General features: G+C 31.7%; 2 long non-coding RNA genes across 2 annotated transcripts; one reads left to right on the top strand and one right to left on the bottom strand.

Annotated features, from left to right (window-relative positions):
- Positions 1-603: 603 nt before the first annotated feature.
- Positions 604-8,325, bottom strand: LOC127699045 (uncharacterized). The gene is made up of 3 exons (XR_007981042.1): positions 8,123-8,325; positions 6,037-6,206; positions 604-1,229 (listed from the first exon to the last, which is right to left on the bottom strand). It is a non-coding gene; the product is annotated as an uncharacterized LOC127699045 (long non-coding RNA).
- A 15,050-nt stretch (positions 8,326-23,375) lies between these two features.
- On the top strand, positions 23,376-25,596 carry LOC127699060 (uncharacterized). Its single transcript, XR_007981061.1, has 2 exons — positions 23,376-23,564; positions 24,905-25,596. It is a non-coding gene; the product is annotated as an uncharacterized LOC127699060 (long non-coding RNA).
- The last annotated feature ends 2,267 nt before the right edge of the window (positions 25,597-27,863 follow it).

The following is a 27,863-nucleotide window of genomic DNA, read 5'->3' as shown; positions in this document are numbered from 1 at the left end:
GTAAAAAAAACTGAGTCCATTTACCATTTGAATATGGCAAAATGAAAATAAATATCAAAATTTTGCTCTGAATACTGTATTTTGGTCACAACTAAGCTTTTGTCCAATTTCCTAAAATTCCACGAAAGTTTGAAAAAGTTAGTGAAGACTGAAAAACTTTAACCTCATATTAAATCTGAAGGTTACTGTAAAAAAAAGGTCCATTAATCAGTAAAATATGGAAAAATGAAAATAAATATTTTTTAAATTTTGCACTGGATACTGTATTTTGGTCATAAACAAGCTTCTGTCTAAATTTCCTAAAATTCCATGAAGGATTGACAAAGTTATTGATGCATAAAAAAATCTTTGACCATAAACTGAACCTAAATGTTGACACCACCTGGGGCATCTAAGCTACCAGTATGTCTCGCTTTCGCAACATAAATGTTGCAGGCTAGACAAAAATCCTTTTGAGTATTTTTGACAAAATTATTCAAGTTTCGAATCTTTATAATCAAAGACTGTACTAAAATATTGACTGCAATTAAGCTATGCCAATATTCATATAGTAAAATAAATTAAATGGAGTGGGGTCAAAATATTGACCCTAGATACTGAATGATCTTTATTCTCATAAACCAAATACATAGTTACAGAGAAGAAATATTACAATAATAACAAATATTGAATATAGCATGTGTGAAATACAGAATATTGTTAATTAATATTATAAATATATATTTGGACAAAAGATAAATTAATATACAATAGTTGTTTTAACCAGGAGGATAGACTTTCACAGAAATACATTTAATAAATCTACAGAGTTTCTCAAGATCAACACAGTTTCGATTTGAGTATACTTGTTAAAATTTTATAACATTTACATTAGATTTACAGTATTGCGGTAAATATTTGTTTCTATCGTCTTTGAAAAAATTACAAGACATAATATAATGGTATTCGTCACCGATGTCAACTGAGTCGCAAAGGTGACACACTCTATCAGATCTTGGTATGTTGTGCCACCTTCCCGTCTCAATTGGCAAACGGTGATTTCCACATCTAAATTTACATAAGGTTATTAATAAATTGAATGGTAGCACTGACAAATAGTGTTCAAATTTAAATACATTTTTATACAATCTATAACATAAACCCTTTGGCGAATTGTTCATTTCTGATGACCATTCTTGAGTGAACTGGTCTCTTAATCTTTGCTGAACACTTAATACAACCCAGCGTTTCTGAAATACATAATGACTTTGCCATACATTAGACATTCCACAGTCATTAAAAATGTTCTTTATATAAGATAACCATTTATTTTCATAACCATAATTATTGAGATTAAGATATAACAGATTATATAATAAACATGATATTTTGCGCTCTTTTCCTTCTTGTAAGCGACACCAGAAACTAATCATGCGTGACTTGACGGTAACTGAAATAGGGTATCTTCCCAGCTCACCATACACCATAAAATTTGGGGTTGAATTTTTTAGACGTAATATATGCTTGCAAAAACGCAAATGAACTCTCTCAAGAATATCTAAATTTTCGAATCCCCATATTTCGCACCCATATGTTAATATAGGAACAATAGCCTTATCAAACATATCTAGTTGGCACTCGATCGACAAATTATTAAGTCTGGATTTTTTTATTACAGCATACATTGCTTTAATCGCCTGGTCACGTAGATACTTTCTGGTGGAAAGAAATGAGCCACTTCTAGAAAATATGATACCAAGATATTTATAGCTACTGACTATCTCAATTTCATTTCCATCTATATTAAATATCAAGTTTCGAGGTATTCTACCTCTTGAAAATACAATAAGTTTCGTTTTATTGATTTTTAGTTTCCACTCTTAACAATACTCTGAAAATTTATCCAACATACATTGTAAGTCATGGCTAGATTCCGCAAGTAGTCTTGTATCATCTGCATACAATAATAGAAAAATTTTAAAATATACAAAAAGTTCGTTCTCAATATCAAGTGTAACAGACTGAATTCCATCAATATTAGAATTTTCTAAAAATTCTTGTAGATCATTTAGATATAGTGAAAAAAGCAGAGGAGAAAGATTTCCTCCTTGTCTAACGACTGTTTCACAGGCAAAGATATCAGAGACTTCTGAATTATGAACAATTCTAGATTTGACATCATCATACATGTTTTTAATAATTCTTAGAAATTTTCCGTTTACATGGTTCAATATCAGTTTAGAAAATAATGAATTTCGATGTATAAAATCAAAAGCTTTTTCAAAATCGACAAATACACAAAAGAGTTTTTTCTTTTTCACCCGTAGTAATTCAAATAAAGCATATAATGAAAAAATATGATCCGTTGTGGAATAACCTTGCCGGAAACCTGCTTGGTTTTCATTTAGGATATTATAATTTTCAATAAAATCACCAAGTCTATCGTTAAGAATAGACGTGAAAACTTTCCCTAGACAAGACAAAAGTGTAATAGGCCTATAATTTTTGGCGTCTAATTTGCTCCCCTTGTTTTTGAAAATAGGTATTACGTTTCCAATAAGCCAAGCCTCAGGCAAGATTCCCGTATCAAATACAATATTAAACAAATGTACATAAATATCAACCATACTAATAGGTATAATAGTACCAGGTGAAACATGGAATCAATAGATATTAATTAGTCCAAGGTAAAATATGGAAAATAAGCAAAGAAAAAATATAAACTGTAATCACAAAGATATGTCTGGCCTTTTTGTAATTTTGATAATGCAAATGTTGAAATTAAAATAGCAATACTTTAACATGACAGTTATGCAAATATTCAAAGTCAATGAACCGTGACTGAAGGTACATGGCTAAAAAATCTCCATGGAAATGAGATGTGCCAATGCTGAATACAACTGCATACCAAATACCATTGACTTATTATAAGTCGAGCCCTTTAAACAAACCTAAACACAAACATTAACTTGTAAACTATGTAAATGTTTCGAAGTCAATGAACCATGATGAGGGGTGGGGCTATATAATCTCCATGGAAACGATACTTGCAAATGCCAATAAATTTGCATACCAAATATCATTGACTTAACATTAGCAGTTCATCTTAATTAAACGGATCTAATCACAAACTAATACATGCCGTAAACTAAGCAAAAGTTTCAAAGTCAATAGACCATGACTGAGGGGCGTGGCCAAATATTCTCAATGGAAATGAGATGTGCTAATGCTTATACAACTGAAAACCAATTAACATTGGCCTACCAATAATGGTTCCCCTTGAACTGACCTAATCACAAACTAATACATGTAAACTCAGCAAAATTTTCGAAGTCAATAGACCATGACTAATGGGGCGGAGCCAAATATTCTCGATGGAAATGAGATGTGCTAATGCTTATACAACTGCATACCAATTATCATTGACCTACCACTAACGGTTCCCCTTAAACTGACCTAATCACAAACTAATACATGAAAACTAAGCAAAAGTTTCAAAGTCAATAGACCATGAATGAGGGGGCGAGGCCAAATAATCTCCATGGAATGAGATATGCCAATGCTTATACAACTGCATACCAAATATCATTCACTAGTGGTTCCCCATAAACTGACCACAAACTTATACATGTAAACTAAGCAAAGTTTCAAAGTCAATAGACCTTGACTGAGGGGGCGGGGCCAAATAATCTCCATGATAATGAGATGTGCCAATGCTAATACAACTGCATACCAAATATCATTGACCTACCACAAGTGGTTCACCATGAACTAGACTTAATCACAAACTAATACATTGTTGACGCCGCCGCCGCCGACGCCGGAAACCGGCAGCATACCTATGTCTCGCTTTTTGACTCCGTCAAGGCGAGACAAAAATTACTCCTGAAATTAAAATGGTGATTCTTTAACATGTAAAATATTTTGCCCATTGCTAGCCTTGGGCTTTTTTCTGCTCTTTGGTCTGGTTGTGGTCTCTTTGACACATTCCCCGTTTCCATTCTCAATTTTATTATAAAACCATTGTATATATATAGATTCTACCACTGTATCGAGTGTGGTACGATATTTATCCACTCGAGACAGTTAAATTTTCAAATTTAAAACGCGAGGCTCGCCGAGCGTTTTAAATATTTAAAATTTAACTGTCGAGAGTGGATAAATATCGTATTACACGAGATTTGGTGGTGGAATCTGTTTCTCTAATGATTTTCAAACAATATGCAGGCAAACTTATTCCTTCTTTTTGAATGATCTGCAAAAAGATGTGTTCTTTCTATGTGACGTCATGAGGCATGGTCGCCTTTTTTCATGCCGTCACAATAGAAAATTCAGAGGAAAGCAAGAAAATTCGACGTCATAATCGGATTTTAACCAATGAAGAACTGAGATCAAACGAACCACACGTTGATTAAATATTTGTTTATACAATGGGTGCAAAAAAGGATAACTTGACGAAGAATTAGATATATATATATATATATGTGTTCAGGACCATATGAGTATTTGGACCATACGCGTATGGTCATTACCATATTGGTATATACTCCTATGGTCCGACCATTCGCGTATGGTCCGGGTAATTAATACGATGAATGTTGAAAAGTTACTTTTACTGTAAATAAGTATGACCCTTCCAGGTGTCACTCACAAGCACTTTGGAAATTGAACCTTCTTCCTTTTTATTATTATTTTAGTGTATAAATCTGTTTGTAGTAAATTCAAATTTCACAAATATTTCAAATTATTTTTAGTGATTTATTGTGTTTTTGCTCCTATTAAAATATGATCTTACAATAACAGTAGATGATACTTGCTATCTCTCTATTTTCATTTGGTAAATAAGAAATAAAAGGGTGGCACATATTTCTTACTGTAACTGTGTGATTGTATAAATAGGAACAAAATTACAACATTTAAATGAAAATAAGTTGAAATTAGAAGAATTAAACAAACAAAAAAACGCATGAGGTTTAACTTACGGATGAGAAGGTAGACATCATACAGGCGCTTTAAATTGACTCTAGTGAAGACAGAATAACATATGCATCAAAATACAGACAATATGTCAATATCAAGGATTTCAATTAGTAATTTGTGCCGATTTTGGTTCGTAGAAAGAGCTGTGTGTTTCTGCGAAGGAAGTAAGAATTTATTTGAAAAATACTTATATGGTCAATACTCATATGGTCATCTCATGACCATCCACGTATGGTCCAAATACTCATATAGTCCGAAACATATATATATGTCTGACAACTTTGCAAACAATCCAAAGCTAATGAACCAAGACTATGACGCAGGCCTGGGTCAAATAATTTCTGCAGAGACAAGAAATGTCAATGATATTACAACTTAATACCAAATACTATTGACTTATTATAAGTGGTTCCCTTTAAACTGGACAAAACACAAATTTTAACATATAAGCAATAAAAACGTTTCAAAATCAATGATTTTTTTTAATGAACCATTATGAGTGAAGAGGACCATATAATCTGGTGGAAATGAGATGAGCAAATGCTAATAGGATTGCATACCAATATGTTTCAACAGAAAAAGTCTCATCTGATAAAAGATTTGGGGGAAATAACTTATGAATAATGTTTTAATTTTTATTTAATAGTCTCCTGTGTAACAACTCTTTATTTGAAGAATCCGAATGGAGACTGCAGATGGTTTGTTGCAAAGCAAATTATTTCATTGCCATCACCAACAAATCCTATTTTTTCAGCGATACTTCATCCCCTCTCTAACAATTTTTACAAAATTTGCAGAAGCTACTTTAGTGATCTATTATTTTTTTATATCATCTTGAATATGTATGAAATTGCCACAGTACAGTAAACAAGCAATGTCGGGGCAGCTGTATAGCTGACAATATGGTATGGGTTGCCCCCTTGGGCTCAATGTTGAAAGCTGTACAGTGTTACCTATAGTTGCTTAAAATCTTAATTCTTTTGACTCTTTTGGATAATTGTCTCATTTGTAATCATACCAAATCTCTTTAATTTAAGACGATTGATAAAAAAATAATCAACCAATCAAGTCTCCTACCTGTAAACTTTGCTTTAAGTCTTCTCTGATGTTAACCTCTCCTTTATACCAATTTCGAAATTCATGATTGCTTCTGCTTATGTCATACTTTGGTTATCATCTTCACATTTCCTTTCTAAGCATTTGACTTTTAAGATTCTTCATATGATTCAGTTGCTATTAATCATTTGCTGCAAAACACAAAAGCATGAATAAGGATTAACAAATAGACATGATTTTTGAAAATATATATATATATAACTAGGTAGTTTTGGCAGTATAATAACAAATAAACACCTCAGGTCAATAATTTTTATCAAATAAGACAAGATATATTCATTTAGTATAAAATCCATTTTGCTATTTCATAATAATAATACATGAGATAATATAATTAAACAATAAACAATACAAATATGTGGCATTTGCCAAAACATATTTAAAAAGAAACAAAAAATATATTCTCCGTTTTTTAAACGATCATGCATTACAAATACAAATAATCAGTACAAAGAAAGATAACTCTGTTCAATTACAATATCAAAAAACAGTATTCAAATATTTCCTACTGAAAAACTCATTTTCCATGTTTTGGACTTTTCCAAATTGTGTATAAAGAATGTAAACCATGGGAAACTCATCATAAATTATACACCTTAATATTTAAGGATGTATTCCTCTGACGTTTCAGTCTCGTTGAAATCTCGTTCTGGAATTATTTCAAAAACATGTGATACAAGTGGAAAATATCAATGAATTTAAAAAAATATTATAATCAAACTTAACTCTGTGAAAAAATTGTGTATTTACAATAAGTAGTTTTTGAGTAATAAAATTTTCAAATTTTATAACCAATCAAGCCAGTCTCATTAGCCAAAATGTTGAGAAAATGGGTGAGGGGTACAAGAAATGATTTTACCAGAAACATGTACATCCCATATCAATTTTTTCTTTTCAAATTTCTTAGATATGAATTTTTTCAATCATTTATAACAAAGAAGTTGAAATAATATGCTATGTGTTCTAAAAAAAGAGAAAAATCCCAAATTTACAAAATTGGCAGCATGGTGAATTTGACGAAAAAGCAACAAAATTTTATAAAACTTTCTTATATTAACACCTACCTATAGTTTTTTTAAGTTAAATTTATTCATCTTTAGTAAAAGTATGAAAAAAAGTTTAATTGTGAAACTGTGATTTTTTTCATGATAATAGCCCAAAAAAAGATAAAAATTGATGAAAAATGGGAAAATCATCAAAATTGGGTACTTTCAAATGGCCGTAGCAAAAAAAAAAAAGAAGTGCACCACCATATGATTTTTTCTTCACCAATTATTTTTTTACAGTCATATAAACCCGAAAATCAGGTTAAGAAAAAAGGTTTATTCTAGAAATTTTGGGCTCCTCAGAGGTGTACATCCTTAAGAATGTACTTAGGTCAAGTTTAGGAATTTTGTCAGATGTTCGCACTCCGATGTTTTTTCCTACGATAAAGCAAGGATTTGTATAGTAATACCAGAGACATACAATACAATTATATGTCTCTGGTAATACTATACAAATCCTTGGATAAAGGGTAAAATATTTTGCCCCATAACACGTACCCATTGTTCTTTTCATATAAGAATTCAATAGCTCATAAAAGGTCATTTACCACAAAATTTAAGCAGATTCGAGATTTCTTTTCTTTCGATTAATACCCAAATGGTACCAATGCAAATATAAGGTAAAGTCCGAGTCGGCCTTTTCCCGCCATTTCAAAAACTTAAATATTTCGAAAAGGAGTTCCATAATCTATCAATATGTTTTAGCTTATTTTATTCCTTAACTAATGCTCTTCTGACTTATAGTTTCAATTTTAAATTCTACATTTTTTTAATTTCACCTAAGTACATCCATAACATATTAAGTTGACTACCTGGCAAACATTCCACTGCTAGTCATTTTTCAGGCCATTCCATTAAAATTTATAACACCATTGTATTAGTACACAAAGCAAAGCATATAGCAACATAACACAATAAGCTTGCTAAAACATATATTACAGTCGAGCTTAAGACACATATTAAGCTCAAAAACACACATATAAACACATTACAAAACTTACCTTATATGAGGTACAATTAAAGGTCCGGAACTTATGGTACTACATCATGTAAAATATTGGAACAGTTAAATATCTGTAATTAAAACATAATCATAACTGTTGTTGTTATTTTATAGTTTGTGTATATACAAAATTATGCCTTAACATACAAATTATTATTTTTGATACCTGAAATTATTTTATCCATTTACTTTTACGTTAGTACTATTGCATTTTCACTAAAACTGACATATTTGTATAATTTGGCTTAAATACATACTTAAAAGGATTATTTTAATTTACTGTGTCGATTAGTTTATCTGATTTGACCAATATTTTATATACAATGTGTGGGTTTTAATCTTTCCTTAAACACTTTCCTTTAAACTGACCTTATTTGAAAACAATCAAAGATGTCCTCCAAATATGAATACAAATTAAATCAAGAAACAGCACAGCACCATTCAGTTCAAAATATAGGCAAATTCTAACCAAACAAAAGATTTCCCTCCAAAAAAGACATATGACTTAATTAACCAATTATGATAAAGAACACAGAGTTTTCATAACATAAACTAGTAAAACCTAGAGAGTAAACAAATACCAAATCTATCAAAACTCACTGAGCCATGTAGATGACTTTCAATAGTTATAACCACTGATGCATGACTAGAAACTACTAAAAAGTACTTAGAATTAAATTTACTCATCAGATATGTATATGTAAGAGAATGATAATCCCTTTCTTTATGATTAAGTACGAGCGTTAGCGAGTACTTATCATGAAGTATGGGAATATTATTCTCTTACAAACTTAGAATATTGTAAAGTGCTCAAGGCTCAAATGATCTCTTGATCACTCAAGAATTAGTGTCATTGTCAGTGCAATGTTTATAATTGATGCATGACTTCCCTTTTCGGCATTTCATTTATGGATTAGTTTTAGTGAAGTAAGGACATTCTTCTAATTTGGAAAATATTAAAAAAAAAATGCGTTATAGACATTAGGTGACACAACAGTACAAAGAAAAGGCAGAAAATTGTATATGTCTCTTGATTGTGAGTATGAATGTATATCATTAATATTTTAGTGAGGAATTATCCTTTTTTATTTACAGTTTAAATAAATTACTATATATGAGTTACAACTAATTTTATTTTTATAGCCAATATTTTGGTCTGGCTTTTTAAATCAAATACTATTTCATTATGTCAGGGGAATGTTCAAATAAAATGCCTTTAAAAGTTTTAAATATATTCAAAACTTAAATTAAGTTCCAATTTTTTTTTTATTTTAACGGAACATTGGAAATAACTATTATTCCCAACCGCTAGTCCAGTTATTAGAGTTTTGGAAAGCTAAAGATTGAGTTTGTTTTTGATTTTAAAACTTTTTTTGCATTCGCTTTGCTTTGATATTGTTTAATTTTTTAGTAATTTGAAGTTATTAATATTTTCATAATAAACATTAAAGGTACCAGTTTTACTGCACCAGTAGACCTCATCTTATTTTGATTTCTTGGTTTCACAATTCAACTTTTAGCCAGTTTAAATCACTGTGTGATAAATCCTTTCAATCTGATAAATGTGCTTCGGGACAGTTGTAACTCATTTATAGAAACTCTTTGTTTTGAACTATACCCAAATAATAGGATAATCCCTTACTAAGAACATGATTTACATTCATTCTTTACAATTAAGAGACATCAAATTCTACAATTTCATTGGCCGAGAGCACTTTGCTATATTCTAAATAATATCAAAGTATGATACAAAAAAAACCCCAAAAGTATCCAAACTAACATACTAGCTACCATATATACATCATGGAAATGAGTTAATGAAATTTTGCATTTTGTTTCTTTTTTCTTTTATAAGATTTTTAAATTATCGATGCAAGGACAAGTTATTATCAAATATAGGCTTGTAATGACTCTCTGGCCTGATATCTTAAAAATCCTGGGTGAGAGGTGAAATTCCCGGGTGTTACCCGCAGGATACGGGTCAGTTGACAGGTATGACCCATCTGGAATGCAACTCTGAATCAATGCAATTACGGCAACAGTTTAGTTGAAAATACCAAACAATACTGCACTAATCGTAGGGGGTTCAAAAGAGAGACAATAACACCTGGTTAGAGGAAGAGTTAAACTTATCTTAAAAATGATTGGAAATGATTTTGTGCGTACTTTCCACCGAATTTTTTTTTCCTTTCATGAAATTTCTGTATTTAAAAAAAATTGTAAGTAAAAAAGAATTGAGGAAGAAATATTTTTTTACTTAAAGTTATGTCAAGAACAGCATTTTGTTTTCTTTCATTGAAATGGTTCCTCTCCGAGGTAAAGTAAATTTTATAGAAAAATCAACCAGGTGATCATATGAGCAAAATTTTGCAGGACAGCACAGCGCCGCAATGTGATTGGATAGCGCTGCGGTCTGTCTAATAGAACAGTTGAGTTATATTAAGATGGCGGGCAGATAGGAGTCGTGAGAAAACTCAGGTGTACACAATGGTGATTACTGTTGATTTTGGACAAGTAAAGGATAAATCAATTATGGGAAACAGTAGTGATTAGATTTAATATAATGAAACTAGTAAGTTTATGTGGTGATTTCAATGGAAACCAGTAAAAAAAGGAATCGAAGTGACACAAGTATCCCGTCCCCAGCTACGAGACCTACAAAAATGGCGGCAACCGCAAATGCAATGACAACACAACTCACAACTCCTCAAAATGACTTTACGATTTGTGGAGCATATAGTCTGCTCATCAGGCATTATATGGTCAAGGCATTCATGATTCTCCATATAGTCCGTCTACAGTACCTATTTAAATGCAGGATGAGACACCAGCTAATGTACAGACACCTTTTCAACCGGCACTCCTCCCACAACAACTATCATTCTCGCAGTCTCCACCTATGCCATTCTATGAACGTCTAGACAGATTCATGGTTGAAGTCAACGAAAAACTGTCCAAATTAAACATTCTAGATGACTTATGTAACCGAATGTTGAGTATTGAAAGTCACTGTAAGTCACTTGACATATTAAGAGTCAATTTACATCTATTAACTCAAGTATGGAAAATTACGGGAAACAGACAAATGAATTTCGAGATAGACTTGCTCATGTCGAATATGAAAACCAGCAAATAAGTCAGGAGAACAATGCATTGAGGGAGAATCTCAAACAAGATCAATGAGGGACAATTTAATTTTCAAAGGCATAGCTGACGTTGAAAATTATAACGAACTAGAGAACACTGAAGCTAAAGTCAAAGAGTTCATGAGTGAAGTGCTACAAATTAAGGATAACATCAACTTCCATGTAGTCCATAGGCTTAAGCCAAAAACAGATGGTACTCCCAGAATTATAGTTGCCAAATTCGAGAGGCGCAAGGACAGGGACAGAGTACTTGCAATCGCCAGAGACAAATTACGGGAAAATCCTAGATATTCTGTCTATGAGCAATTTCCCTTCGAAGTAGCCGACAGACGAAGACAACTGATACCAATTCTGAAAGACGCAAGAAGTAAGAACCACCATGCTGTCTTACGGGACGATAAACTTTACATCGACCATAAGCGGTACTACCCCCTTCCCCATAGATCGGAAAACCGTGATGGGACAAGAAGTTAGGGGTACAGTACAGGAGGACAACCGTGCAATGTGAATGACTTGAAATGTTGCTTATTAAACATTTGTGGTATAAAATCTAAGTTGTTATGTCCAGAGTTTGTTGATCTTATAAACAAAAATGATATTCTTTTATTTGTAGAAACTAAACTAACTGAATTTGATATTCTTGATCTGCCTTGTAATTATGTTTGTAAAACTAAAAACAGAAAAATATTCCAAAAAGCATCAGGTGGTATAGCAATTGTTTACAAAAAGATATTTGAGAAGTATATTACATTTCATGAAACTGATTGTCAATTTGTTTATTGGATGCAGATTTCAAAATTGCTTTTTAATCTAAAGACAGATATTTTATTGGGTTGCATATACATACCACCTGAAAATACTAAGTACTCAAATGTTGAAGCGTTTGACGAAATTGAAAATGAACTGATGTTATTTTTGAAAAAAGAAAAACTAGAATATGGTTTGATTGGTGATTTTAATTCCAAAACTAGTGTGTTACCTGATTACATTATTCCAGATGACAATATTATAGATATTTTGAATCTTGATGAAGATAATGAAATTTTGGAATATTTATTTGATTATCAAAATCTACTGAGAAATAATATTCCATTGCATCGAGTGAGTGAATGTTCTTGTAAACCAAACAATTATGGTCACAGACTCTTGAATCTATGCAAAAAATTAAATATCTATATTGTTAACTCGAGGGTCGGTGATGATAAAGGTGTAGGAGCAAGAACATGTAAAGATATCAGTGTTGTTGACTATTTAATTTTATCTTCTCAGTTATTTCCCTTGTTGAAAAAATTTGCTATAGCTGAATTTGAACCGTTATTTTCTGATTGCCACAGTGCGCTTTGTTTTGAATTTCAAGCTTCACTGCTCACACATACTCGAGGCAAATTAGACGATTTAAATGATACCAATCAAAGATTTGTTAAATGGAATTCAAATCGTAGTTCAGAATTTGTAAATTGTATTCATACAGATAGTGAGGCTGATGTATTAAATAGTATAGAAAATCTTTCATCATGTGATGAAGTACGTCAGAGTGATATTGATGTTATTGTTAAAAAAATAGTCCAAAATTTTCATGATGCAGCTATAGAAACTTTCAGCAAAGTTAAAAAGAGAAAAAAGTTTAAAAAACACGATGATTCTAAACCCTGGTTTAATAATTTATGTGCAATAAACAGAAAGGGTTTTCATAAAGCACGCAAGAGGTATGGTTTTGTAAAGAATGCCGAAAATAGAAGATTGATGATTGAATCTAGCAAAAAATATAAAAGCACATCAAATATTGCTTACAAGAAATATCAGCAAAAGATTGCAGACGATCTTCGGAACATTTCTAAAAGTGATAGCAAATCTTTTTGGAAGATTTTAAATAATTTTCGCAATTCAAAAACAGATAATATAAATGATATTTCTATTGAATCTTTGTATGAACATTTTAGGGAGTTAAACGAAAACGCTGAGGCAGATGAAAATCCTTGAGATTTTGTTTTTGATGATGATATTATACCAGAAAACATTAATTTTATCCTTAATGGTATTATAAGCGAAGAAGAAATTAAACTCGCTATTAGTAATTTGAAAAATAATAAATCAAGTGGTGATGATGGTGTCTTGAATGAATATATAGAGAGTACTGTTAACACTCTTTTGCCTGTATATGTAAAATTATTTAACTTGATTTTTGATACTGGAGTAATACCAGAAAAATGGGATGCTGGAATATTAGTGCCAATATTCAAAAACAAGGGTACAAGGTCGGACCCAAATTGTTGTACAGGAGTATTACCTTAAATTCTTGTTTCAGCAAATTATTTTCGTCTATCCTAAATAATAGACTTGGTAAACTATCAGATTGTATCTCCCTTATTTCAAGCTCACAGGCTGGTTTTCGTAAAGGACACTCAACTATTGATAACATATTTGTCTTGTACGCCCTAGTCATTATTTACTTTTCATTTGGCGGGAAACTTTATTGTACATTCGTTGATTTTAAGTCTGCTTTTGACACCATTTGGAGACTAGGGCTGTGGAATAAATTGCAAAAATCTGGTATCAGGGGTAAAATTCTAACTGTTATTTATAATATGTACCAAAATTTAAAGACACGAGTCAAACTTGGTAAAGAGTACTCGGACATATTCAACTGTGAGATTGGTGCGAGGCAAGGAGAAAATTTGTCACCATTTTTGTTTTCAATTTATCTGAACGACCCAGAAGACTTTTTTGTGGATAATAATGTAGACTGTCTAGAAAATATCTCAGATTTATGCTTAGAAAAATTATTGCTTTATATCAAACTGTTCTTGATATTGTATGCTGACGATACTGTCATCATGTCTGAAACGCCTGAAGGTTTACAAAAAGCATTGGAATCATTTGAGAAATATTGTAATATATGGAAACTAAAAGTTAACATTGGTAAAACAAAGGTAGTGGTTTTTAGCAAAAGAAAGATGAAGAATTGTAATGCATTTAAAATTAATGATCAAATTATAGAAACAGTGGATTCATATTCATACCTAGGGGTCATGTTTAATTACAATGGAACTTTTCCAACTGCTAGAAAAAATTACATGATCAAGCTCAGAAGGCACTTTATGCCTTATTCTATAAAATACAAAATATCAGTATACCTATTGATTTACAATTTAAACTTTTTGATTGTCTTGTTGTTCCAGTTTTGTTATATTCAGCTGAAGTGTGGGGTTTTGAAAATAAAAATTGTATAGAAAAAATGCATCTTCAATTTTGCAAAAAAAATACTGAAACTTAGAAACACCACACCTAACTACATGGTTTATGGTGAAACTGGGAGATATCCTTTAGAAATTGTAATAAAACAAAAAATGTTGTCTTTTTGGAATAATTAATTGATAAATGATCATAAATTATCAACAATTATGTATAAATTAATGTTTGAATTACATAAAACTAGCCCTAAAAAGTTCAAATGGATTTCGTACATTAAATCTACTTTGGTCGAATGTGGATTGAGTTTTGTTTGGAGTAACCAGGTACATATGGATAAAAACCAGCTTAAAATAGATATAAGACAAAGACTAACCGATCAATTCATTCAGCATTGGGTATCGCAGATTCAAAATTCTTCAAGGGGAGAATTCTATTCTCTATTCAAAAACAAGTTTGAATTGGAAAAATATTTGATGAATCTCGAGGAACATGAAAGGGTATTCATTACTAAATTGAGATGCGCAAATATTAGATTTCCTATAGAAACTGGAAGATGGGCCGGGATACCTAAAGAGAATAGAATTTGTAACCTTTGCAAAAACGGAATCGGGAATGAATTTCATTATTTATTCCAATGTGTATTTCCACCATTTGTAAAACTTAGAAAAACATATGTACCTAGTTACTATAGTACAAATCCAAGTGAGATCAAAATGAAAAATATGTTATCTTTATGTCATGTTCGACTATACAAAAACCTGTCATTGTTCCTGAAAAAAAATCTCGAAGTATTTTTCGAAAGAAAAAAAACATGTATCAGATTGAATTTCAATATTGTTTTGAAGCATGATATCATATGTTCGATTTTACTGTGTTTTCTCTGTATTTTGTCAGTCTTGCCTGCCATCATTTATATATACAATGTTAGTTTATTGTCCTCTTGTACACTTAATGTGTCTGAGGTTAAATAAAGAATTTGAATTGAATTGAATTGAATTGAAGTGCGACATGCTAATGATGCAGCGCTAAAACAGACTGGAGAGAAACACGGCTTGGTGCAATTAAAATCAGGCCGATGGTTTTTCTCGTTGAGGGTATGGATTTTGCTCATTGTTGAAAGCCGTACGGTGACCTATAACTGCTTACATTCACAGTATTTTGACTCTAGTTGGTAGTGATTTCATTGGCAATCATACAACATTTTACAAAGACTAAAAAAATGCAGATTGTTTCGTACACCACTGAGTAACTTTTACCGGTAATTTGAAAAAAAAATCCATATTGAGATGTGCGAACATTATGTAAAGTTTCATTATCTGAGTTGACTGAAATTGCAGGAAGAGTTGATTACACAAAGTTGGTAACTTGTCTTGTGCAAATTTTGTTAAAAATTTAATAAGTTCAGAAGTCTGAACAAGAATCAATTAAACAGCAAATCAGCAACACATATGCCTTAGGGTTATTTTTGAACATGTGTCGATAACAATTGGTGTCCCCTTAGTATCATGTAATATTTTATCGAGGAATTATCATTTTGTTTATTTACAGTTCAAATTAATAAATTCAAAATTTGAGTTACAACTAAATTTTATTTTACAGCCAATATTTTAGTCCAGCCCTTTACATCAAATATTACTTCATTATGTCAGGGAAATGTTCAAATATAATGCCTAAAAAAGTTTAAAATATATTCAAAAGTTAAACTTAATTCCAGTTTTTAAAATTTTATCAGAATATTGGAAATTACTATTCTCACCAACCGCGGATCCAGTAATCTGAGTTTTTGACAGAGTATTAGCTAAAGATTTAGGTTAAATTTTATTTGAAAACTTTTTTTATTTCTTTTTTGTTTGCATTGCTTTGATATTGTTTATTTTTTTAGTAATTTGAAGTTATTTATATTTTCATAATAACGTTAACGGTGCTAATGTTACTGCATCAGTACACATCATCGTATTTTGATTCGTTTGTTTGTTTCAAAATTCAATTTTAAGTCAGTTTCAATCACAAATTCTTTAAAACTGATACATGTGCTTCGGGGTAGTTGTAGCTCATTTATAGAAATTCTTTGTTTTGAACTGTAAGTAGGCCTTAACAATAGGATAATCCCTCACTAAGAACATGACTTCATTCATTCTTCACAATTAAGAAACACTCAATCCTACAATTTCATTGGTCGAGAGCACTTTGCTATATTCTAAGATCTATTGTAAGATATGTCGTGCCAAAGAGACATATCTGTGACTGTGACCGTGTCAACAATTTTTAGAAAAATTTATCTCAGACTGGCTTCTTCGATATGGCCAAATATTACTTTCCGACATTATGTGATCTATCATTCAGAAACAAGATTCGCATACCTTGGAACTCTTTTCATGGAACAGTGAACAAGGTTCAGCTTTCGTGATTGGGTCCGTTTTCAATTACTATAAACTAGGCTGTCTTCATTTATAATTGGCGTACATACTGATAGCCCTCTGACTGGTTTCAGCCTACCAAGATCGATCTCATTTTTATTTCATGGTTCGTTGTTAAGTTTTTGCGGTTCGTTTTTTTTTACATAGTTTTAGTAGATCAACTTTAGTTGGTGTATCAGAGCCACAACACCCCTGTGAATATATAACTTGACAGTACTAAAAAGCAAAATATTTCGATTCACAAAGTCCTCCCTCTACATGTATATGGAAAGTAACATATTTAATTATTTTCATGAAATGACAAAAGATGTTGAATAAGAAGCAAGAAATGTTCACTCTACTGGTACACTAGTCTTTATGGGTTCATATTGATCATCATCTATGTTTGTTTCAGTCCTTTTTATACAATGGTGCTTGTTTGTATTTATCTGTTGTGTTGTTTCAGTTTTACATGTCCTCATTCTGTGATCACTAAATCACCTCTCGTGTTTTGAAAAATGTGTATGCAAATATTTTCTGCAGTACATTGAAAAGGCACAGATGCTATGAGTAAAAGGAGATGTGGTGTATATGTCATTGAGACAACAACCCAACAACAAAAATATTCTCAACACATCTATGTATGTTTAAGAATTCTTGTGTAGTTCAAAAGCACGTACATTATGTATATTTATATATCAGTGACTTGATACATGTATGTACCTATTGATGCATTCCGTCCTAAAAATAAGTTGTGTGAAGAGCCCTAGCAGTTTATTTGCTTATAAAAAAACTGATATTAAAATGAATTCCTGTATAACAAATTCAGGGAATGAGACACTATCCTATTAAAACAAACCAAAAGAGATATTAGTGGTTAAGGTTTATTTTAAATCTTGAGAATGACCAAAGTAGCTTAAAATAAGCAAACAGAAGCAGAAGATGTCAAGGGACAATACAAAAATGACAAGGTCGTGTAACACAGTGGAAAAAAATAACAAAAGAAAAGAAAATAACAGCCCACATAGCACTGCACCGAATATTACCGTGAGCAACACAAACCAACAAAAGATCAGATCTAGATAGAACTTATGCACAATTTCAAATCTGTCTAATTTCAAACTCGTGGTTCACTTCCCGATAGTAAAGAGTAAAGATAAGAATGTTGCAGTACTCTGGAAGTCTATGAAACACAAAATTAAAAGTCTACAGTTCAGCAGAGATTTTTACTATACTTATAATACAAATTGTTTTTAATCAGAATCGGTGACATTAATTCTTAAAAAAAAACAAAGCGAAAAAAAAACAACAAATAATGACAGATTCAGGTGATCGGAGGGCAATAAATTACGTAATCGGACACCTGTGAATCCACAATTATCGGATTTAGACATAATTTCACTGTGTATTTTATAAGGACCAAATTTAGGAAAGAAATGAAGTGCAGAAATGTTTCTTGCATTAATTATCAATACTAGAACATACCCGCGAAATCGCGGGCATTTAGAGCTTGGTTGAAAGTATGTAAAATGTCATAGGTACTTGGAGACAGGACAATATTTTTAAGCCCTCTCTCTTTTTTCCAAGGTCCGTTATTTTTATATTTTTTTTCTGTTTAATTCCATTATTTTCGCGTTTCTGTATACTATTAACATACGTATATCATAAATAAAGTGTATTTGCTATTAACTATCAATTCCAAATTTCTTCTCCACGGCGATCACTGCTATTATATATAGAGAGTCTCTATATATTATAGTAGTATAATCATAGTATACATGCAGATAAACGCGAAAATGATTGTCCTGTCCCCGAGAAAATTATTTGTAAGTTTAAAACCGGAAGTCTTGTCTATGACTTAAAAGTCGGTCTGATGACGGAAACAATATCCGGACGTCTTTATTTTCGTTTTTCTCCCAAAATAACCCAAACTGAATAATCATAAGAATAGATGACAAATGCGACTATGCAAGGTACCTATAGGACACAGAGGCATGATGATTAATTTGTTGTGGAAGGAAGAGAAGCGACACATAATGAGGTCTTCTCGTTTAATAGTATAGATTATGATAATTCCCAGATTTTAATCTTAAAATAATTAGAAATATCGAAAAGCAGAAAATATTTTTCTCAATAAATACATGAAACTAAATACAAAGATTTTTTCAAATAGCTTCTTAGAAAAGAAATTATTTGATCTGAAGTACGTTTTCCCCATATTCCGAGATTACTCTGACGTCCAACGGCTGATTTGCCAGACAAGCTGGGGCTGTGGGACGTCAGAGCTCGTCCCATATCAAAAAGTGGATATTTGCCCGTCCAAAATAGATGCGCTGCTTCGTTGCTTCTGGAGCCGACTGACGGCATTGGATCCATATAAATTGGGCCTCAATTTCTTCATTCATGTAAGTTTCATCTACCTGTCACCCTTTATTTTCTCATATTTGGACAGTTTTCACAGTGACCCATCGATTCTGGCATTTTAACTTTTATTTTCAAATGGACGTCAAGTTACGAGAGACTTCGCGGCCTCGAGACTGAAGAATGCAAATTTTTATGCTAATTTCGGCCGCAGCTTGTCTGGCAAACCGTTGGACGTCAGAGTAATCTCGGACTAGTTTTCCCATTGTTTTTTTTTTTTTTTTTTTGTTAGCTATCGGGGGTTATTTCGTCCCCTTATTGTAGAGTAATTCATCGGCAAGTCTCATTCCGGGCCGCGTGATTTAACGTGATTTCACTGAGTTGCCAATCTCTGTGTAATATAATGTCTCTGGGTTGACTTAATAAGCCATGTGAAAGCCTTAACGTTAGAAGGTTTAGTTTTCTTAAAACATTTAAAACCTGCGTACCAGACTTAGAGTAAACTTTGGTTCAGACATATTGCTATAAAGGTTGACTTTAATTTATAAAGGTTTTCGTGCTCAAGACTATGTGACTGCTCTGGCAGACGTGAGATTAAATCTAAAGTTCGTTTTGTCAACCTTCTATTTATAATTTTCACACAATCAAAACGTTTGTTATGTAAACAAGCAATCTCGTGTAATAAACCGCCAATACACAACTAATATGGCTTCTCGAGTAAATAGACTATGGCACTGTTGGAATTTAGATGATTACGACTAAAACACAAGTTATTATACCAAGAAAATAAGTTAGTTAAAAAGATAAACACATGCCCACATAATTTATTTGTTACGTTTGGAGGACGTGTTTTTCAACAGACTGTCGGAATTCCAATGGGAACCAATTGTGCCCCTCTTCTTGCCGACTTGTTTCTTTATTATTATGAGGCTGACTTCATACAGGAACTTCTTAGGAAGAAAGATAAGAAGTTAGCAATATCCTTTAACTCTACGTTCCGCTATATAGATGATGTTCTCTCACTAAATAATACAAAATTTGGTGACTATGTTGAACGAATCTATCCCATCGAACTAGAGATAAAGGATACTACAGATACAGATAAGTCTGCCTCATATCTTGACTTACATCTAGAAATTGACAATGAGGGTCGGTTGAAAACAAAACTTTACGACAAAAGAGATGATTTCAGCTTCCCAATTGTGAACTTTCCATTTCTATGTAGCAACATTCCAGCAGCGCCTGCATACGGAGTATATATCTCCAAATTGATACGATATTCCCGGGCTTGTGTTTCCTATCATGATTTCCTTGATAGAGGATTGCTGCTGACAAGGAAGCTATTAAGCCAAGAGTTCCAAATGGTGAAGTTGAAATCATCCCTTTTGGTGGGGTTCGTGTTGCTTAGTCTTTAGTTTTCTATGTTGTGTCATCTGTACTATTATTTGTCTGTTTGTCTTTTTATTTTTGGCCATGGCGTTGTCAGTTTGTTTTCGATCTATGAGTTTGACTGTCCCTCTGGTATCTTTCGTCCCTCTTTTATTATAAACATACCTGCCAACCAACCGTAAATATTCTGTACAAACTCAGTGTAAAAACTGCGATGTAAAAGCGTAAATAAAATAGCTGATTCATAACATTACTACGATAAATTACGGACAACTGAGGTTCTAACCACGAGATCCATTAATTAAATCATACGATTACTAAATCGTAACAATATTGAAAATGAAAAACTACAACTTCAAAATTGGTCCATTTTAACGAGAAAAACGTGTCCATGTTTCATGTCAAAAAGTTTTGATTTTCTTTTTAATGTTGAAATTTTTAATCTTCCATGCCCAGTCGTCCTATAATATATGAACTCGGGGGCATTATTTTCTATTCCTGTTTATTTCTGATATTTTCTTTTTACTTATTTTGCTATTTTCATACGACCGCAAAAAAATTTGCGGTCGTATATTGGTATCACGTCGTCGTCGTCGTCAGCGTCGTCCGAAGACATTTGGTTTCCGGACAATAACTTTAGTAAATAACCACAAAAGGAAGGTTGGGATTGATTTTGGGGGTTATAGTCCTAACAGTTTAGGAATTAGGGGCCAAAAAGGGGCCCAAATAAGCATTTTTCTAGTTTCCAGACAATAACTTGTGGAACGGTGTATGGATCTCTCTGAAATTATACCACAAGTTTCCATACCACAAAGGGATGGTTATGATTGGCTTTGGGGGTTATGGTTCAAACCGTTTAGGAATTAGGGGCAAAAAAGTGGGAAAAACAAGGGTTTCCTGGTTAACGGACAATTAAAAAAAAGTACAATGTTAAGTTTGGACTACATCCCTTACACTGCTTTTAAATTTTGTATAAAGAAATGTTGTATTGTCTTGAGGTGATTAGCTGTCAATTTATTTTCAGAAGTTACTATTTAAAAATGCTGATTAAGGAATATTTAATATATTAATTTTAGCCATGAGTATGTATGTCATTTTCTATTTTAAGACTTTTATGATGTATTTAAATGGGTAATTATGGATGCAAACTCCATTGGAAATTTGAATTTAGATTATGACCATATCTTGAGGGAAAGAATAATTTTTTTTGGAAAAAGGGGGGGGGGGGGGGGGGTGTTTGAGGTGAAAACAAAATTTGGGGGGGGGGGGAGAAATTGTGAGGGGGGACAATTTTTTCTCATTTCAGATTTCAGAAATTAAAAAGAATATTGTTGTTTTTTTTGGGGGGAGGGGGGTCAATTCGCAACAGCATAGTGTATTGCACAAAAGCAAAAAATTGAATATAAATTCAAATCATATAACCAATTCTAAGTTCTTTGACTACAGTTATTCTGTGTCAGAAACCTATTATGTGTCAAATATTTAATTACAATCCAAATTCAGACCTGTATCAAGCACGAATATTGTGTCCATTTTTGGCCCGACTGTTCAGGGTTGGACTTCTGCGGTCGTATCCAGCTGCGCTCGGCGAAGCAATGTATTCTTTTTTATAATTTATCTTTTTTTTTACTATCAATGCATTAAAAAAAAATGAAAATATCAGTATGAAAACGTTAAATAATGAAAATATAATTCGAAGGCATATATTGTAGGACTACCATGCCAGTACTTCATGATTAAAAATCTTCTTTGTCAACCATCAAACTTTTCATAGGAGTAGCTTACACTGGGTAGGCTATTATAGGTGGCTAAGATTGGTATAGATTGGAGATAAATGAAGGGAGGAATAAATAGGAAGAATTGAGAGGATGAGTAATATTGAGAGTGGTTGTAAAAAAGTAAGTTTGGGAGGGAGTGAAAGACGGGGGTGTTAATTTCTTTGTAAGGGCTTTTTGTACTGGCCTAATGGAAGTGCAGTTTTCTCTTTTCTCTCACGTAGTTTCTATTTTCTTCAGAAATCTGTTAACATTTTAACTTCTGAAATTACTGCTGTTTAAAAATTTACAAGTTAACATCCTTTCTTGTTACTGATTATGTGCTGCTTATATATAAACATTGTAGCACTTCTCAGTGACTAGATTAAGGGTTGCAGCTTTTCGTCAATTTTAACAGCATCCTCTAACAGTTCTATATGTAGTAATATAAATAATTACATTTAGAGTAATTTTGCTGTCCAGTCTTTTGGAATGCCTGCCCATCTTTTTATAACTTTCAAGGCTTAATTCCTGTCCATATCCAATAATTTGTTTCCAGTGGAATTTTAAATTCCTTCCTATTCATCCCGGTCGACTTCCTTTTCCAGGACCTACCTCTTGTATTAATTGTTAATTAGTTTTCGTCCTGGACATGCATGACATATTTGCCACTGGACGTAAAGCAAACAATAATCAATCCATCAAACAACCATTAATTTATTAATGTCCCAGTTTCTGAATGAGGATTCTGATGATGATTTGATTAGCAACTCCACCTACGATTGAAGATTTGATTGCTATACAATGTAATAACTAATTTTCTGAGTGATATATGTATATAATTGTTTTGTTGTGTCTGTTTATTTTAATTTTTATTTGATCATTTAAAATTAAGGATTAGCATTGTGTATTATTCTATTTTAACTTATTGACATGGACTATTGACGGACGAATTCTCATCTCATGCTTTGGTTAAGTTTGATTTCACTGTAGTTAGTACTATATTTTCACGGTTGATTTGAGCGCTATCGTACATTTCTTCTATTGGTCAGTACTTTTGGCGGTTTAATTCCTTTGTTCTAGATCTTATGGGAAGACATCTTGTGGTCAACAATTATATATTTACCTGTCTGCAATTTAACAACTTAAAGAAATTAATATCTTAAATAACAATTCTCTGATTGGAAAGTTTCTTATATAAGGTCAGTCTTATTCTTTCTTTATTAATTTTGCAATAACTGTCCAATAGTTCATATTTTACACGTATGCATGTTTAGCATGTTTAGATTGAATGTCGAGCATGAGTGTTAAATTTTATAACAAAAGAGATCGTAAGTATATTTAAAACATAAGAAAAGTAGAATTTTACGATCAGATATAATAATACTTCAATAATCTATTTAAATTTGGTATAATAATTTGAAGATTAAACTTTACTTATAAAATTGAATGAATGCACGTATCGAGCGGCCCGGTATGCATGCTGTAATTTTTAAAGGTTAATCAAAGTAAAGTAAATATATCTTAGAGCTAAAAATAGATATCTAGGTTCAATATTGATTTTTATAGTAAACATGAGTTTGTACTATAAACAATAAATAATGCTTAACAGAGATTTATAATAATCATTTTTGTTATACAGGTATATTTAAACCTTACCAAAGATGTAGTATTTGATATTTATAATAGACATTGGTATGAGACAGCATATGAGAACATGTACTATAATATCTAAGTCTAATTGGTATAACTGTAATTGAGACAAGTAATGGCTAGTGTATCCACAGTATATATTTTTGTGACTAGATACATAAGTATGCAGCTAAATAAGTTTGCATGATAATGAGTTACGAACATTAGTTTTAATTATTACTTAGTAAACAGATTTATCTATCAGTAACTTATAAGTACATTTATATAATTCAGGGCTGTATTTACATATCCATATATACTTCGTTTCGTCTGAATAAAAGTTACAGAACCCTAGATTGCAGTTATTTCTTTTATTACTAAAAGCCTGAAGAATCCGGCTTTTACAATATCTCTTTACATCATAACTTATTTTAGAGTCTATGGTTAAATCATATTTAATTTTAGATTTACATTATTGGTTCATGGAAATGAAGTTTGAGTTATTTCCATTGGAACAGAAATGGTTTAACTAAGAAGTATTTCATCAAAAATTGAATTCTTGGGGTTCTTTGATATGCTGATTCTAGCAATATACTTAGATTTTGGATATTGGACCATATAGGTAAATGTTCAATTTCAAATTTTTCAGTTCTTTGACCACATTTATTTTGTGTCACAAACCCATGCTGTATCAAATATTCAATCATAATCCAAATTCAGAGCTGTTTTAAGCTTAAATGTTGTGTCCATACTTGCTCAACTGTTCAGGGTTTGACCTCTGCAGGAAAATCCTGTTTGCTGTCTCCCTGACAGCCTCTTGTTGGTTATTATCTTAAATATTATTATAGATAGCCCAAAAACGAGTGCAAAGGAGGAAAAGAACTGTGATAAGATTATTTTTCTCTTACAGAATTTATTGGCAATTATATGCACCAGACTTCTTATTATGAAATTCACTTTGAAGTTCCAGTAAATACGTGCATCAAACATACTACCAACTTTACCAGATTACCAGATTACCAGATTACCAGCCACTTCCGATAGTTTAATGAAGGAACACAGCATTTACATTCAGCATAGACTAGCGATATTTTATTTAATTTTCCCTATACCTTCGGTGGTCAAACACTTTACAGCATTCCCGACGCGATTGGGAGTAGTACCTCTGGCCAAGGGAAGCCAGTCGAAATGGTACGGAATTGCCAGTAAAATGTCGTCTATATTTGGAAATAAAGACGTTAATTGAACACAAAGTTTACACAGAACACAACTGACAATAATTTATTGTATAATTCGTTCCACTGTGCAAGAGTGCTAACACATGATGGCAGAATAATTTTAACAAACATTGTAACAACAAAAACATTGTATTTTTATTTTTAATATTTTTTTTTATTTTAATAGTTTACTTCCATATATACTTACTTTCACTTTCTCTTTCAATTGCTATTTATAACGTTACTCACCATAGCAACATTGTGACGTTTTAATTTTCTCAACCCGATTTTGTACCTCAGCATGATTTTGTGTTTTGTATTCTATCCTGATGACGGTGGCCTAGCCACCGAAACATGTCGATCTCAATAAATTACTGGAGCATTCCTTAAAGTGTTGTTGTTACTAGACCTTCTACATTTTATGTTTTCATCGTAACGACCCTGCATACCCGAGGTATCCTCTTTATGGAATCTACTGACAGATTTACCAGGCGTTGGTTCACTTGTGTTTTAATTTTTTAATTTAATTATTATAGATGGAGATAAACTGTAACAACAATAATGTTCTGCAAAGTAAGATTTACAAAAAAGTTAATGACAAAAATTGTCAATTGACCCCTTAAGATCCTTAAGGATGTACTTTAATAGGTGAAATTAAAAAATCAAGAATTTAAAATTGATACTATAAGTTGGAAGAGCATTTAGAGTTAAGGAACAAAATAAGCTAAAAATATTGATAGGATAGGTTATGGAGCTCCTTTTCGAGATATTTGATTTTTTAAAAATGACGGGAAAAGGCTAACTCAGACTTTTACCTTATATTTGCATTGGTATTATTTGGGTCTCAAATCGAAAGAAAAAAAAAATCTAGAATCTGCTTGAATATTGGTAAATGACCTCTTATGAGCTATTAATACTTATATGAAAAGATATATGTCCCTTTAGGTTATAACTATGGTATGCAAGCGGGGGCATCATCTGTGTCCACATGTGGACACTATCCACATTTATTTAGTTATTGCCCTTGTACCTTGGTTAGATAAAATATGTGCAACACGTGGGACATTGGAACTCTGTTCTTTTATTTGAATCTGGAATAATTTTGAATTCTAGAAAATTTGATAAGTAAATTGTATGTTACATTCCTTATCAATTTTCCAGAATTCAAAAATTATTCCAAATTAAAATAATACCTTGTTTATAAGATATTTTATTATCATCAAATTAAGTATGATATCTCATTAAGAATACAAGATATATTATATACTTTATAAGATATATTATTAACATATAAAATATCACGAAATTGAATAATATAACACTACACGAAAAGGCAGATTTACAACAATTTGGTCAGTCATGTAAATGTTTGACAAATGTAACTACTTTTCTGCCAGATATATTTGCGGACCTACTAATGTATATGTAAATGTCATTATTTAGGACGTCCTCAAAGATATGCTTAAAATAATTATTTTATTTCCATAGCTTTATTCATATTCCAAAGACATGTAAAGATAGGCCTTAGATTTACATGCACTTTCCAGGATAGGAGATATATGCAAAGTTTAAAATTTGCATAATTGTTTTACAGAGGTGTGGGCAGTTTTGAGAGACCGCGGTTTATAAAACATTTACAACCAATGTAAATGCTGTCAAATGTTTCTGTTATATTTGCAAATGTTTCTCGATATCGTCCATGCATGTAAAGAAATGTATTTTATTTACTTATACTTTCCATTATTATAGTTATTTTGATAAATATTGATATTTGCAGCATATCTTTACAGACGTATGCAAAGAGACCGCGGGTTATAAAAAAAAGCATTTACAGCCAAAGTAAATGCTGTCAAATGTTTGTGTTATATTTGCAAACGTTTGTCGATATAGTTTATGTATGTAAAGACATGTATTGTATTTACTAATACTTTCCATTATCATAGTTATTTTGATAAATATTGATATTTGCAACATATCTTTACAGACATATGCAAAGTTTTGAGAGACCGCGGTTTATAAAACATTTACAACCAATGTAAATGCTGTCAAATGTTTGTGTTATATTTGCAAACGTTTGTCGATATCGTTCATGTTTGTAAAGAAATGTATTTTATTAACTAATACTTTCCAGTATTATAGTTATTTTGCTAAATATTGATATTTATTTGCAACATATCTTTACACAGGTATGCAAAGTTTTGAGAGACCGCGGTTAATAAAACATTTACAACCTAAGTAAATGCTGACAAATATTTGCTTATTTTTGCAAACATTTGTCGGATGTATTCATGTACGTAAAGAAATGCATTTTATTTACTTCATAGTTATTATATTAAACATTGATACTGTAGTGTAAAAAGGCTTGCCATGCACAGGTACACTTGGGATTCTGTGATATGCTGAAACTAAGCATATAATTAAATTTTTGATTTTGGGCACAGTTTTCAAGTTGGTTAAAAATGGGGTCCAAAATTAAACTTTGTTTAATTTTAACAAATATTGAATATATGGGGTTCTTTGATATGCTGAAATTAAGTGTGTATTTAGATTTTGGATTTTGGGTCCTGTTATCAAATTGGTTCACATTGGGGTCCAAAGTATCCAAAATTAAACTTTGTTGGATTTCTTCTAAAATTGAATTCTTGGGGTTCT

Source organism: Mytilus californianus, unplaced genomic scaffold (assembly GCF_021869535.1).
Source record: "Mytilus californianus isolate M0D057914Y unplaced genomic scaffold, xbMytCali1.0.p SCAF_4, whole genome shotgun sequence".
NCBI classification, from domain to species: domain Eukaryota; kingdom Metazoa; phylum Mollusca; class Bivalvia; order Mytilida; family Mytilidae; genus Mytilus; species Mytilus californianus.
This window is presented reverse-complemented; position numbering and strand designations above follow the sequence as displayed.